We start from the raw sequence: 16,863 nt of genomic DNA on the forward strand, positions 1-16,863 counted from the left end.
ACTGGTGTTTGATTTTTACACTGGTATTCCTTCGTCCACCTAGAAAAGAGTTAAACGGCAGAATCACCTGATCCGCTTTTCACCTCCCGAGGTTGTTCCTTAGAATGAGAAATACTTTCCTGTCCTCTTTTGAAAGAAACAACTTCAAAACCTTTGTGGCTGGGATGGCATCATGCTCTGCACAGCTCGGGTTCAGCTGGACCGAGATGCAGCCACCATCATCAGCAAGACAAAGGCAGAGATAATGAAAACGGGAACTAACCCAAAGAATTAAGGGGACCGAGCAGTATCTGATGAGAGCTGAAAGGAAAACCCGGCTGGTGTTTGCGATGTGTTGCCATCACCTCTGCAAGTGGCCGGTTTCATCGCGGGATGGCAGGAGGGGAGGACGGGAGCAGCAGGTCCCTCCGCAGAAGGTCCTGTGTCAGTCACAGCACAGCGTGCTTCTGGCCAATTGCAGGAGGGGAAGCGACATAAATGGAGTTTTCTCTTCCCCCTCCGGCTGAATGTTGCAGAGAGATTGGAAGTGGAGGGAAGGAGTTAATCTCTGTGCAGTCAGACCGTGCCTCCTCCCCGCTATTTTTCTCCTCAACTCCTCTGTTGTTGCTGCACTGTAGTGCTCGGGCTGAGCCGATGGAGCAGCTCCCTGGTTGCACTGCCCAGGCACGAACACCACCTGCCCCAAAACTCAGGCCATTACTTTTTAAATTACAAAATGCCAAAAAACCCCACAACCCCCCCCCCCCCCCCAAAGCGACAAAACAACAACAAAAAACCACCAAAAAAATCCCTCAAAAACAAAATCACTCATAAAAGGGCTTATTTAGTGTATGCTAGCAGTTTGCTTTCCTCTTCCCTTAGGATTCAGCTTTTTAAGTCTCTGTGGCAAAGCCTCAGCCACCTCTCTCTTGAAAGCACTCCCAGACACACTGTAATTCTGCTGCTTCTGTGCATTCCTAAGCAACAGCCTCCACCACTGTCAGCCCTGCCATGAGGATCATCCTGCCTTCCCACTATTTCTTCTTTCATAAGCTCTGTTGCTTTCAGAGATCTGTGTGATTGTTCCCATGGGGCTACTGCAGAAAGGCACAGTTACATGCTTAAATCAGAAAGGATCACTATTATTGCCTAGCTCCACCCTTTCCATCTAACAGAGGGCACATGCTGGAAGTCTTGAGTGGGATCTTGTAACTTTTGGCTGAAGAACAGAATTGTCTGGATATCTGTCTCCACCAAGAGAGGATAGCAGAGGAGATTCTGGATCAAATCAGCAGTTTGTTTTCCCTGGAATCATATTTCTTAGGTGCTAAAGTAATTAACACTTCAAAGGCAAATGATATTTTACTTGCAAAATTGTAGATAGGGTGTTGATCATAATACTTTTGGATTTTGACTGACATGAGCTATTTTCTGACAAGAAACAGGAATGGTACTGCATAAAGTAAGATCTCAGTATAGAAATTTGGAAGTTTCCAAAGTCCATCATGCCAGTGTACACATTATTATCTATCCTGACTTTGTGCAGACTTACTCACAACATCTGACCTAAGCAGATGACCCCTCACTCCCTTGAAAGGTGCAGGTAGGAAGGTTTTCTCCATTTTCACATCTAGGATATGCTGCACCTGGAATTCCCTATTTTGCAGTATGACCCTGGCTGCACATAGCAGACTGCATTGTGCTTTTCATGTAACAAAGTCACCTCCTCACTACTTGGCCCTGTGTCGGTGACAAGGTCTGAGTTTTTGTTTTAAAATTTAAACTGGAAAAGCATAATTCTTTCAAAAATCTCTGAACATCAGCAATTCTAAACTCTACTTGGGATTTTTTATGACTATCTTGATTGCAATGTAGTCTTTTGGAGTTTATTTCAGAGGTGTGTGCAAGTTCCAAATCTTCCCAAGTACAAGCATGTGCGGTCTCACTTGGCATGAGGGATATCTGCTGGGCCTGCAGGGCAAATTACTGAACTGGATTTGGCCCAGAAGCATAAACCAGCCTTCTGCTTCCCTTGCAAAGTATCAGAAATATAATCACATTTCCCTGCTCCTAGAATACTCTTAGACAACACAAGCTCTGCTAATAGGGTCCCAGCTTTAACTGAACTGTGAAACCAAAGAACTGTTGACTGACACAGGGTGGTGATAGTACCAGACCCTTGTAGAAGAGTTATTGAATTTTCTCTGCATCATTTTATTTTCAATTACAGTATCAATCTAATCTGGAAAACCATTGTAGGGAAATAGTCTATTCACTGACAAAATCAAAACATTGACTAACATGATTTTAATTTTAGGACTAACAATAAACTTCTCTATTTAACACTGGGTTTAGTTTTGTCCTTTGAAAATCAACCCTGCTGGCCTCTTGCTTTTCACAAGGAGCTCAATTTGCCATGACCCAAAGCTTTGGTCTTCTTTATGGAAAAAAAAGAAACATTTTTCTTTAAGAGGAGAAAGAAGAGTATTTTTTGTGACGCTTGAAGTCATATTGCATCATCTTGCAAAGCATGATGGAAAAGGATGTGACTCACATGTGACTTCAGGGCCCTCAGACACAAAATATTCATCTTACATTATATAACACCCTTTGCAAAGAGGTGTTCTTCGTTAAGAAGTTGATAAGGTGAAGTTGATAATGTAAATTCCTCTTACCTGTGGGAATGCAACAGTTTGTGCCAAACCTCAGATGGTTCAGTGACCCTTGGAGTGAGCTGGGAAGTGTGTGCTTACTTCAGCACTCGCTGAAACTCAGCCCATCCCTGTACCTTCAAGGAGTCATAGAGGGCTGGGTCTCTGGAAAGTGAGCTACCCATGGACAGGCAGCATAAATGTCATCAGGCACGAGCTCAGCCTCCACACAGTAGCAGTGATCTTTCCTGAGCTGACAAGTTGTTAGGTTTCCATGGCAGTTTAAGGCATGCTCAGATTTCCACTCAAGCCTTAAAACCTTGTCTTGAAAATCTTAGAATTTGAATCCATGGATTGGCTTTGTCACTTCTCATCATTAACAGGAAGACAGAAGAATCACAGGCTCATTTTCCCTAGCCCAAAAGGCTTCCAAAAAAAGATTCTCAGGGAATAGGGAACAACTTGAATCATTACTCTTGTCGGCCACAGAGAACTTCCAGTAGGCAAGTGGAAAGCCAAGGTGAAGAAGAAGATTGACATAATTTGATCCCTTATTGCTCTCAAGTGTAGGCTGTGGAAAAATTAACGTGTGCTTTGGGTTCCATTTTACACCAGTGATCTCCCCCAGTAACACAAACCTTTTCATTAGCTATAGGTATCTTACTGTCCCTCCTCCCTGCTCCTTGGGTCTTTCTTGGTTAATGAAGCCTTTACATTTTTGAAATGTTGTCTCCAAAATTTGAATTCCATCCAGAGGGACTACAGCAGATTTGGTTCTGTGGTAACCTGTGGTAATTTTACTTTTATGACTGTACCAACGGCTGGGGAAAGAGGGTAGAGGATTGGGTGATTTGCACTTGTTTCTGCGGAGCTGTTAAATTTCTTAACAACATTCTTAAACTAAGACCTAATTCAGTTTGCACGTGGTATCCAAGGGAAAGGCATTTGGGGCATTTCCAAATACTAAGGCTGTAAATTTTATCACTGAACACAGTTAGATGGAAGGAAGGGAGAGCAGGAAGGTGGGGCTGCTGCTCTGTTGCTTTTGTTGATGCCTTCATCTGGACACAACTGGAATGCTGCTGATCCTTTGCTTTGAGCTGTGAATGAGGAGTGTATTTGTGTATTTGTCTGCCTGGCAGCACATGCCAGTTTAGAGGTAAGGAAACCATGGCAGCAGGGTGCAGAATAACTTAAGCCACTGAGCTGGTCAGTGAGGAAGTCCAGCCATTTAGTTTTCTGAAGCCAGAGAGGTTCGTAATGCTGCCTGGTGAAAATCCCCTGCCCTGAAGGATAGCCATGGTGGGTCCTCATGGATCACAGTACAATCTGGTGCCCAGAGACAGCCTGCTACTAGCATAGCTCCAGAGTCTAATCACCATGGATATCCCACGAGGTACTGACCCATGTTTGCTCACACAGGTTTCAGACAGCACTAACTCTGAATGTGTGGCTGCTGGATGGGACTGTCCATTGCCTGAAATGCAAGGGAGTGTGTACCTGCCCCTTGTTCACAGACAAACATTTCAGCTTCAGTTATGGGTAAAGGGGACTTTGAACTGAGACATGAGTCCATGAACTGCAGCACCCAGCAGCTTCTCTCATTCTGCCGACCGTGCTGCAAGGTGTGCTCCTGCTGCAGCAGGGCTAGCAGAAACCTAAGGATGGTGGTGTAGTAGGCTGCCTCAGGAAGAATTAATGCATTTTGCTCACCTGAGCCCACAGACTTGCCTCTATAAAATTGCTACAGTGGTTTTAATCCTTCAGTTTCAATCAATACTTACAAATTAGGCTGGGGAGACTTATTCTTGTAGATAAAACTCACATCTCTATGTTCTGCAGCATATTAGAAAGGGAAGATGCACCTTTATCCTAACTCTGAAGGATGTTTTTATTATTGTGAGATAGTCTGAAGATGAGGGTAACTACATAAATGAGAGGATATGGACCTTGCATTCATGTAGGTGCATATACATCACAGAATATATCAAGCTGACAGGGATCCCAAGGATCATCGAGTTCAACTCCTGGCCCTGCACTGGACACCCAAAAAATCCCATCACAGATCTTGAGAGCATTCTCCAAACGCTTCTTGAGCCATCAGGCTGGTGCTGTGACCACTTCCCTGGGGAGCCTGCTCCTGTGCCCAGCCACCTCTGGGTGAAGAACCTTTCCCTAATATCCAACCTAAACCTCCCCTCATGTGGCTTCAGGTCATTTCCTTGAGTCCTATCACTGTTTCCAGAGGGAAGAGATCACTGCCTGCCCCTCCTCTTCCCTTCACGAGGAAGTTGTAACTGCAGTGAGGTCTACCCTCTGTCCCCTCTTCTCCAGGCTGAACAGACCAAGTGACCTCAGCTGCTCCTCACAGGGCTTTCCCACCAGATCCTTCACCATCCTAGTGGCCCTCCTTTGGACACTCTCTAATAGCTTTCTGTCATTTTTATATTCTGGCACCCAAAACTGCCCCCAGCACTGGAGGTGAGGCTGCCCCAGCTCAGAGCAGAGTGGGACAATCCCCTCCCTTGCCTGGCTGGTGATGCTGGGCCTGGTGCCCCCCAGGACAGGGTTGGCCCTCCTGGCTGTCAGGGCACTGCTGGCTCAGATCCAACTTCCTATAAACCAGGACTCCCAGGGCCCTTTCCACAGTGCTGCTCTGCAGCCTCTCACTCCCCAGTCTGTCTGTGCATCCAGGATTGCCCATATATACATGTAAATATAAGCAGTGTTAAATGTAGATCTTATTTGCCACAGACTGATCTAGAAGCACTTTGGAAATTGGAAGTGCTCCACCCGCCTTCCTCCTAGACACATATTTACATATGCCCTGGCACTGGTGTTCTTTGGACCCCCAGTAAATGGGTTTGTAAATGGGGAACTGAAGATGCCAGAGCAGAAGAGACAGTAAGACAGAGGGTAGCATGTGGGGGGTGGGACTGATCACAGCCCACTTACCCTACTAGTAAGGGTAGCATGAGATCTCTAGTAACCCCACAGTTCATCCAGTTCAGCATGACTAAAAGATTGCCCTCATTATTGTTTATCTTGGTGCCATTTGTGTTGAAGCTACATGGAGAGTGAAGTTCACAAGGAATGGAAACATAGGCTGAGCCCAAGAAAACCCCTGTTGCCACAAAACCCCTCTGGCCCCCCAGCAGATTTACTGATTTTCTGTAAGTCATCACCCCTGCCGTCTCTCCTGAGGACACAGAATTCTGTGACCAGACCAGAGCACAGCCAGCAGTAGCATGGCTGCAGGCCAGGAATGAGAGGAGGAAGGCCAGCTCTTCACCTCTGAGCTTTGTTGACACTGGCTTGTATTTTACCAAGATTGGTGTTTGGATGCTAATATGCTAAAGCAGAGGCAGAGCTGGTTTGACAGATCCACACTTGTGTTACAATGAAATTCCTGGAGCAGTGAAAATTTTCAACCATGTGGAAATCTTTTGATGTTGCAAACTGTTCAAAATGGCAGCACTTCTTCCCAGAGTCCTTAGCCATGAGCATGTAGATATTGACTTTAAACAGAGACAGGATGGCACTGGGTGAAGGTTTTATTCATGGAATACCCTGACACACAGACCTATTTGATACAACAAAGGTAGAGAAAAGTCTCAAAGTGGGAATATTTTTTTTCTTCTCTCTTGTGTACAAGGGGTACATAATCAATGGATGTGTCACTGAGTGAAATCAGATTTGTATCAACAAGATGAACTGGCTGAGCAAAATATAGCAAGGGCCAGTCCCAATAGTCAATCTGAAAAGGCAGAATTGCAGTCATTTGATAATAAGTTTCTTCAGGTGTGAACTATCAGTTCAGAATTTCATTATCGAGTACTGCTGAAAAATGTATATGTTTATATTTGGTTATACAGCAATCTGCAGCTACACGAGGAGAGCAGAATTACAGTGACATATACATGATGAAGCTTCAAATGTTATTCCATTATTGGAAATCTCTAATGTCACATGAGTTCAGATTACTGTGCTTTATCTTAAACCCTTTAAGATTCAGCTTAGAATTGAGCTTTTGGGGTCAAACTGGGGTGAATCCAAGCAAAACTTTCAAATTTTTCATTACTTCCACCTGAAGTTACCACTCCAGTCAAGCTAAAAGCTTCTGAAAATGATCAGGTTTCAGATAATCCAGTGAAACTGTGTGTTTGCACTGAAATCAGAAATTTAATGAGATGTATGTTTGATGACAAGTTCTGCAGACATCCAGCTGTGGCATACCAGTAGGCTTCAAGTGTGTCTCTCAGCACACCAGGCTGCTAAATGTCAAGCAAAAGAGCACAGGGACAGCCTATATCGAGGAAAGAGCAGATATTGAAATAAAATCTTAGTACATTCATTGTTGTCATTTGTCATGAAGGATTTATAGTGAAACCTGTCTTGCTCCTCAAGAAAACAGCAGTACAAGATGTGAGAGACCTGGAAAGAGAGGTAGTATTGAAAGGTGCTCTTGAGCCTGAGCAGCCTTGAGAATCATGGGACACACAAATGATGTGTGGTTGTAGCAAATGGAAATTAAAAGTTTCTGGGACAATGATCTGGAGGAGCAGGAAAGACTGGTCCACAGTGCAGACCAGATATGTGACATGAGACCATCACACTGTGTCACGGCATGTGGGGGTAAGGCAGGACATTTTGTTAAAAGTCTGGAAGTGCTGAAATATTCTTGCCAAAGGGAAAAAAAAGTAATTTACCATGGAAGGGTTCAAGGTGACAGCAAAAGGAAAACAATACAGTGAGTTGTTTAAGACTAAGAGGTTATTTCTATCATTAAGGAAGATAAAAAAGTTTACTGACCAGATAAATGCTGGATGCTCTGTCTTTCCTAAAGATAAAGGTGCTGAAAAGATCACTTGGTGCTCATAGCTATCTGTATTAGGAAAAAGTTAACAGAATAAAACTTGATGGAGGTCAGAAATATAAAAAGCAGAAAACAATATCAGTGGTGTGGCAATCAGTGCGAATGATGCAATAAGTATGTAGAACTTGTAACCGACCCAGGTCACTGTTAAAACATTTACAAAATGCAGGAAAATTGTGCATAGAGAGCAAGGAAAGAGATTCCTACATAATGAGAGATGTTTTTGGGGTTGTAACCCAGTGCATCAAACTGGAAAAGGATTTTTCAATTAAGAGTCACAAACATACCATTGCTGGCAATGACACGGTCAGTGTGAGGTGTATGTCAAAATGGAAAGGTTACAAACAAAGCTGCAATGAACTGCTGTTTGGAAGAACTGTGCCTGAGCTGACAGAGCAAGTCCTGAGAAAGGGAAAAAGAAAATGAAGATGTTAAGTCATCTAGTGTGGTGATGTAAGTCACCTAACTATGCCTGACAGTACATGCTCCACCTGTCAATACACAATCATATTGTCTGCATCAGACATTTCACACCCATGATAAGGCCACTGTATCTCTGTTTCTCTGGCCATATGGGTGTCAAGTGTGAATTAGAAAGAAAAAAAAAGGCTGCAGGCTTGCTACAGGTTAAGGAAGGAGACAAAGCTTCGCCCCTTTCATTTTTCTACTGTAAAAATGAGGTCTCACTGAGAGGCAGGTGCACAAACCCTCAAGGAAGGCCAAGGGGCACTGGCATTCCCCATTCATGTTCAGAGATTATTCCTGTGCCTAATTGTTAGGATAGAGCACAACACTAAACTGGCAGCCAAAATATCCTGTGATAGCCCTGATTGCTCTGGTCTGGTGATGAGAAATTACTGGACCAAACAGCAGAAAAGCAATGACTATATCCAGAAGAGAGAGGCAGACAAGTTCCGTTTTGGACCTAGATCAATGAAGGCACAGCACAAATTCAAGAAAAGCAGTCAAGCATGGACCAACCCAGAAGAGCAGAGATTTTCGGGAGAAAGGACAGAGACTGCTTGGTGAACAATTTTCAGTTTCAGGGAGAAAGATAGAATTTTGTGAGGAGGTGACCAGCCTGTGGCTGTATTTTGTGAGAGACCATGGGATGGTGCTAGGGTGCATGACACTTGTGTGATGGAGGAGATGTAGGAGATGTTGAGACAGATACCAGCAGGTCAGCCAGGAGTAGTTGTGTAAGAACTTATCTTCCTGAGACAACATATGTGCCCAGCCTATCCCTGGCAGTCACATCCAATACTGGAAATTATAGATACTGTCAACAGACATATGGATATCAGCTGGCTCATGTGGCCCCTTGCATCTTGCTCAGAGTCATAAAAAAAGGTGAAAAAATGAACTCTGCACTATGTAAATGCATGCCCAGGACAAGGAAATTGAGGTCAGATTCAGAGGTTGGAAATTATTCACTGAATTATTTCCTTGTTAGTTCCAAAGCTGAACAATCTGTTGCTAGTATGGATTTATCTAAAAAAAAGTTACATAATAGCAGATTAGTAAGATTGACTGAAATTCCAGAAAGTGCCATACTTACTGTGACTTTCAAGCAACCTGAAGGCTTATGGTATTTTGTCTTTTACAGGTTGCTATCTTTACAGATTTTTAAGTAAGAAAGGATATTTCAAATTGATTCTAAAAAGTGGTATGGTTTGATATAGAACAGTAGTTTTTAGTCTGTTGTCTATGAGACATCAGGAGGTAGGCTGTAAAGCATTATCAGTTTATTTTCTTTAAAACCCACGCAACATATTCCCACGTGTTCAGACTGGGAAAATCACCTCGAATTTGGAAACATCCTACAATGTATCTCAAGAACGCATTTATTTTAAAAGAAAGCTCTGTTCCCATAATAGCCCATTCAACTATTTTTGTAACAATTGCACCCACTGTACTTAAAATTGCTTTGTTTTCATATGACCTGGCACAATGACAAAAACCAATGACACATGAGCACAATGGCAAGTGCTTGTCCCAAGAACCTCAAGTATTGTGTTATACACTTAGCGGGTGCGTGGGGAATCTGATTCCAGGAGGGAAGTTTTGCATGCTGACAGGACAGCGTGGGATTGAAAATCTGGTAAGACCTGGTTGCTGACAAGGGAAGACTAGGGAGGTACAGAACACATTTCAAGTTTTAAGTACAAAATTGGTAGAAGTTTTTGTTAGTTTGTTTTGTATGAAATGTCTACTTTTAGTTAAAGGTTGATCTGAGATCAGTCTTGTCTGTTAAGAGAACACCACTTGTGACATTTCAACATCACAGTGTTGGGGTCTGTGCACCATGAAGTACAGTGATAATGACTTTAAAAGAGCCTGGCAGGACTCATTTGGTTCTCTGTGGTGAAATTCTCTGCATTTTTATGTGCTCTGCTTGGTACACTGGCCCACTGAGCAGCTGCATGATGTCAGATTTCCTGTCTAGGACTTTACCTTTCTAAAGCTTTATGTTGTTGTGGTGTGACACACCAAGCTGCAGAAAAAGAATGCTGAATTAAGGGTCCTTGAACTTCTGACACGTGAGCAGCTGAATGATTTTCGGTTATATCTTTATACCTCATGAACAACAGAGTGGAAGTTAACAGGATGAAGTTAAGGTGTTTTCCAGTTTTCAGGGAAGTCAGGGTGTAAGGCACACTTCACTGCTGCTGGTAAAACTTGCACAGAATTTTTCATAAAATGAATTGCAGTAGCAATAGCAACATGGCCATTACACACATAAGAAACATTTGCATTATTCAGAAAAAAACAGGGCTTCTGTATTAAATAAGAGAACCTAATTATGATGTACCACTGGTAAATATTAAAAGATAAAGACTTGATCATGTAAATGGGGTATGTGTGCATGTGTGTTTGAATTTCTGTGAAGATTGCTGGAAGAAAATTATTGTACATCCCTAAATTACATACAGGGATGCCTCTGAGACAAAAAGGTCTGCCTCTTTTCGTCCAAAGCTTGGAGCTCCTTTCAATTAGCAGCACCAGACCTGAGTCACTTCTCTGTCTAAGGGCAGGAGGAGCTACAAGGGGGAGTTGAGAGACATTTGGGGGGCAGGAATCCACACTGGACACAAGAACCATCTTGTTTAGTGCTTTGTTACAGAAAAAATTCTGGCATGAGAGATGCATGGGTGGAGTTGCAAGCCCTTCCTCTGCTGGAAACAGCATCTGGTTCTATCTCCAACACACCCTTCCTCCTGCCCTTGGTGCCCGGCAGTGTGGGGACATGAGGGGGCTGCCACTGCTGGAGGGAGCAGTTCACTGTGTGGTGCTCCTGCAGGGAGGTTTCCCCAGAGGAAAGCCCATGCTTGTCTCTGCTGGGCATTTTAGGGATTTCTTTGTGTGGACTTAGCAAACATGAGCGTGGGGTTTGGCAGAGTTTCTCAGGACTGTGTTAGGAAGATGAATTGTCTGCTAACAGCAGGCAGGGGGTCCTGCAGCTTTCCCTGGAGCCTCTGGGCCTGGCCTTGGTGGTGAGGAGACTATGGCCAGCCAGATGAGGGGTAGACAAGATGCTACACACTTGGCTGAGTTGCTCTTGAGTTGACAGTTCTTACTGCTCCTGTTTAGACAAGCACGCTTTAGAAATTGCAGTGCTGGTACCTGACTTGTGCATCACCTAAAAGCTTGACAGCAAATGGGACCAAGCAATAAATGGACTTCTACTGTGTGACTTCATATGGTGATCAGTGACAGGACCAAAGAGAATGGCCTGAAGTGTCAGGGGAGGTTAGGTTTGGTTTGGATATTAGAAAAAGGTTCTTCACCCAGAAGGTGGCTGGGCACTGGAACAGGCTCCCCAGGGAAGCGGTCACAGCACCAGCTTGACAGAGATCAAGAAGTGTTTGGAGAATGCTCTTGGGCCCAGGGTGTGACTCCAGGGGATGTTCTGTGCAAGGACAGGAGTTGGACTTGATGATCCTTGTGGGTCTTTTCCAACTCTGCATATCCTGTGATTCTGTAATTCATAGGTCAACAGGACAGGGAAAGGCAAGAAGGTGGAGGAGAAAGAAAACTACAGAACCTCACAGCTTCATTTCAGACCTATTTCTCTCTCCCTGCTTCAGTGATACAGGTTCCTGCTTAAATCAGGACCCTCCCATTTTTCATTCTGAATGATTTGCTGCAATTCTGAAACAGAAACAATAAAGTAAGGTCTGTCTATGCCACCCAAATCATTATGACAGCGAATCTGTGGCTAATGATTGCTAGTGGCGTCTGCCTTTTGCCCAACCAGGAGTCTTTACCTGCCTCTGTAGGAAGTGGCGTGGCTCGCTTTTTTTCTTCAGATGGAAACATTCCAGTCCTTAGCGCAAGGTGAGGAGAGCGATTCTTGATCCTTGGGCAGTTATTTCTAAGGACGCAGGAAGCAAAGAAATATACACAGGTCTGTGAAGGCATAGCCCCCCACACTCCACTCTCCCTTCCAAGAAGGATTAATTCAGGCTGTAATGAGTATGCATAAGAAAAGATTACTGAGATGATCAAGGCGTGAAGATCCTATCTTACGTGAATAAATCAGAAAGGCTGTGGCTGTTCAGCCACGTTATCAGCAATGGAGGAGGAGAGATGATTCCCATCTATAAATCCCACATCTATGTACACATGAGCTGAGAAGAGAGAAAATAATGACATGTTGGCACAAAACACATTTATTTGGGATATATAGAAGTATGTCTAAATTTAAGCAAGAAGGCTTTTGGCTGTTTCAGGGATGTCTCAGCTGCTGTGCAGCTTTAGAATAAAAACCTTTGCTTTTCTTTTCAGAGTCTACAACGAAAGCATTATTTGTCTTTCCCTGAGAAGCGAGAGCACATGCCCTAAAATATTTCCAGCAAAGACATGCACTGGAGCAATTTGTGTTCCCTGACTTCTGTTTCTACAAGGTTTCATCTTAGACTGATGCAACAATTTCTTAAATGAAGAAACTGGGTTTTAGTCTAGATTGTTTTCTTCTTGCCTTTTTTCTCCCCCCAACTCTCCATTTATATAAAAGTGGTACAGGCCTCTCTTGAGCTTGTAGAGGTGGAGAGTAACTTCTGCCCTTGTGAAATTGCTATGGCATCAAACAAAGCAGAGGGAAGGAGACCAAAGGAGCTTTTCTGCAGCATCTCTATCATAACTCCATCATATCACAGAGAGTGTGGTTTTATGGACTACAGAAACATCCTTTGTGGGTGTAGCATTTCTCCCTGGTTTTGCTAGGTTAAATGAAGCCTAAAAGGAGCATGGATGGGTGTGACGGATTTGCCTGTGAAACTGGGGACAGTGCTTGCCAGCCCAAGCAGTGTTTTCTGTTCTTATGTCCCTTTTCATTCAGTGCTGAACAAACTGGTGTCTGAAGAAAGTGCTGTCCTGCTTTTTGGATGGGACAAAAGTTCTTTACTCAGAACATGAGTAAAGACTCAGTGGTTGATGAAGTGTAAGAGCTGTGCTGGGAAGGGAAGGGGCACTCATTACTACTGGCTGATATCAATAGCCTGGGGGTATTTTAATGGAGGATGAAAATGCTGCTGGCATTAGGCTTTGTGGAAGCAAATCTTCCACTGGGTTTCTGGAATAGGAACACAAATGAAGCCACACATGGGTAAGGGTGCATTTGCCTAGGAGTCAAAGCTCCTCAGAAAAATGTTTTAACCTGGAAGCCACAATCATGACAGAGATTTCAAAAGCATCAAGGATCATCTCTGAAGCCTGGGCTGACCCACTGTACAGCCCACCTGCCCTGCCAGAGCAGTGCACCAGAGACTTCCTGCATGCTTCCACCTGTCATCCATAGACTGACCTCAGCAGTGTGGCAGACAGGGAGCAGAGTCCTGGGCACAGAAATGTCTCTGGTGGACCTGTCCATTCTGCCTGTGATGTGTCTCAGTGTCCCAAAAAACTTGGTGAGCAGCTGGTTAGTGGTGAAGTCTTTCTCTCATAGGGACAATGCTTCTGTATCCACCTCCTTCAGAGAGCTGACAACAGTGTCAGATAAATTTTGCTCAGGTTATCATTCCTCATTTTTCAACAGCTGAGAGGCAGAAAAGCTCAGCTATTGTTTTTTTTAAAAAAAAGTTGGGGTAGAAAAAGGAGGGTTGAAAAGGGAAGTATCTTTTTTAACCAGGTCTAAAAGTATTCGTGATGATGATGATGATGATGATGATGATGATAACCTGCTGACATCCCAGCTGTAAACAACAGGTATAATATTTGTTAGCAAAGTCAAATCTTATGAGGAGCAGCTGAGGGAGCTGAAGTTCTTTAGCCTGGAGGAAAAGGAGGCTGGCTGAAGCTCATCACCCTCTACAACTGCCTGAAAGGAGGGTGTATCTGGGTGGGGGGCATTCTTCTCCCTGGTAACAAGTGATAACACAAGAGGAAATCCAGCCTCAAGCTGCACCAGGGGTGGTTTAGATTGGATATTAGGAAAAAAAATACTTCACTGGAAGGGTTATCAAGCACTAGAACAGGCTGCCAAGGAAAGTTGTGAAGTCACCATTCCTGGTGGTATTTAAAAGATATGTGCTTGTGGCACTCAGGGACATGGTTTATTGGTGGATTTGGCAGCATTAGCTTTGAACTTGATGATCTCAAGGGTCTTTTCCAACCTAAATGATTCTATGATTCTGTGTTTACTGAGATTTAAAATTAACTAGGAGACATCTCTCACAAGGTTGTTAAAGCCTGTGACAACTTTCTGAGAACAGAGAAGTTCCATTTCTAGCATTTCCTCTTTCTAAAATTTACTTTCTTTTTATGGGGAGCTTTATTCTTTACTGCCAGGGAGGTACTGTTTAAGTACTCTCCCCATAGTCCTAACTCTGAGCCCTCCCTCCCCACCTCAGCATCATGGCACTCTGTTGTATTGTGATGTCCTCTTATCCACTTCTGGTGTCACATTCTGTCACATGAATGGGCTGTTGTGCCACTGCCAAAAATAAATGCTGTGCTGGCTTTTCCTAAATATGTACAGACTCAGCTGGGTCTCCAGGACTTTTTATAGCCCTCCAGCGCAGTCCTATCTTTGGTAGCATCAGCATTTCCATAGCAACTAACTGTGATGTCAAAGCAACTTGGGTTTTTTTGGTGACAACAGGCAGGAAGCAATGAACTCTTCATAAGCAAAGAGCCAATTTTAATTCAAGTGTCTCTCGTAGTGTCTGCCACCACTGCTGTTTATGGTTCTAATCCTAATTATCTCACTGTTACCTTGCTGTCCCCCATCTGTCACACCCACCTGCTGTATGTTCTTTGCAGTGTGCCCTTCCTTACAGGAATGTGTGTGTATTGTTGAGGAGAAAGGTGTGCTCCATTTAAAACAAGGACAAGCACTAACAGGAATGGAAGAGATATAGCAGTAGCATTTATACACAAGTTTTTGGGTTTTTTTCTAAACCAAAACTAACAAAAATGGCCAACACCAGCCTTCTCCAACCTGTTCCAGTGGTGGACATATTTCCAGTGAAATGGGTAGGTTGTAGTGATGTGAACTGAGACCTCTGACTATACTTTCCAGGACCTCTTACAGTCATGTTCTCCAGGTGGAAGAATCGTGGATTGATGCATTACACTGACAATTTATAGGGGAAAAAGGGGAACAAACAAGTTCTGAGTCCCAAAGGCTGCTTGCTAACCCTATCTTAAATGAACCCTCAAGACCACAGATTCTGCCTCAGCCTTGTCCACTTGCAGTACTGCTACTTTGCATGTCCTCTACCCAGAGCACAGCAGGGAACAGTAGGGGATTTAACTTTTAATAGGATCTCTCTGTCTTTATCTGCAGTACTGCATATTCCTTGGACCAAAGATTCACGTGATGGAGACTGACTTGTGGTATTAAGGATTAAGCCTGTAAGAATTTTGATTTGTAGGGCAGACTTCCCCCCCTGCTGAGGGTGGGAGAAACAACACATTGTGACTTAATGCTGCAAAGAGTAGAATTTATCTACTCAGAGCTTTCCTAGACATTATCTGTTTTGTGGGACTGATTGTGTTTTTACAGTTTAAGTGAAGATATAAGAGTGATTTTTCTATCCACGGGAGTGAATAAGGTTTACCTAATTCTACTTCGGGCATGGAAGAGTCAATGTACTCCTCCCTGCCCAACCTGAATCAACAAATAAACGAGTTTACCTCCTCTTTAATTACAGATAAGTCACTGGCTCATTGGCAGCAGCAAATGCACTGTGGTTTCTCCTGCTTTTAATTCTCGAATATTATTAAACAAATACATACATATAAAAAAGAGGTGAGAGAGAAAATTGAACTACTGACTCCTTGGCCCTGCAGAGGAGACATGTTCACACAAAATCTCATCTGCCTTTACTACATGGGAAGACATAGGCAGGGCTCTTACTCATCTATAAAGTGCCTTGTAGACTTAGTCTCCCCCATCTCAGAGGCACTGGCGGGTGCCCTGCATCCTCTGGGATTATGTTGTGTGACCATGGCAGTGCTGGACCTGGGGCTCCTTGGCCCCAGTGGGTCACAGTGCAGCTCTGCACAGAAAAGGGACATCCCATCACTCAGTGTGCCTAGGGCAGAAGGGTCTCCTGCCTTCTGTACCCATCACAGGGTGACAAGACCATCTGCAGCTCCCATCTCATCCCTGTCTGCTGTGCAGCTGAGCTGTTTGCTGTGCTGAGCTGGCTGCTGGCTCTAGCAGCTGGCAAGACACTGCTGCACACAGCCATGGGATCTGCACAGTCCCACCTCACACCCCCAACCTCCACTCATTCACCTTGGTGCAGCCACTAATCCTGAAACATAATGATGGCCACAAACCTGGCATGAATTCAATTAGTCATTTAAAAATAAATGCATATATACTCAGTATCATGATAGTTCCTCCCATAATATAGCCATCACTGTTTGCAAAATGGCAAAATTGCTCATTACAAACATATTGCAATTTACTTCAGTTTTGCCACCACTTTTCAAAAATTCTATCTGTGGCAAAGTTTTTCAACCAGTACGATGACAATAACAATTATTTTAGGGAAAATCAAACAAGTCAAAACAACAAATACATACTGATACGTGTTTTATGACAAAAAAATCCTAGCAGAATATAGATAATACCTTGTGGCTTTAAAATTTGTGCTGATGGGGTCTTGTCTTGAGACCCTGCTGCCCATCCACTCCCATGCCAACAGAGCTGAGTAAGCATTTACTCTTTCTCAGAATAACACCCAAATGCATTCCTCAGTGTACATGTCTTTTACTCTTCTTTTTTTTTCTTCTTGTCTGTAATGCTTCCTAGAATCCGAACTGCAAAGGTCAATCAGCTCAGATAACCAGTGTCTCCTCAGGGAAGAGAGCCAGGTAGCTCCCCAGTGGGATTTAGAAAAG

The 16,863-nt window shown here is 43.7% G+C and overlaps 1 long non-coding RNA gene across 1 annotated transcript; it reads right to left on the bottom strand.

Annotated features, from left to right (window-relative positions):
- Window positions 1-6,166: 6,166 nt before the first annotated feature.
- Window positions 6,167-16,830, bottom strand: LOC147652525 (uncharacterized). Its single transcript, XR_015288731.1, has 4 exons — window positions 16,594-16,830; window positions 11,775-11,881; window positions 7,443-7,515; window positions 6,167-6,936 (listed from the first exon to the last, which is right to left on the bottom strand). It is a non-coding gene; the product is annotated as an uncharacterized LOC147652525 (long non-coding RNA).
- Window positions 16,831-16,863: the final 33 nt, after the last annotated feature.

This window comes from Cyanistes caeruleus, chromosome 6, assembly GCF_971803275.1.
Source record: "Cyanistes caeruleus chromosome 6, bCyaCae1.hap1.1, whole genome shotgun sequence".
Lineage (NCBI taxonomy): Eukaryota > Metazoa > Chordata > Aves > Passeriformes > Paridae > Cyanistes > Cyanistes caeruleus.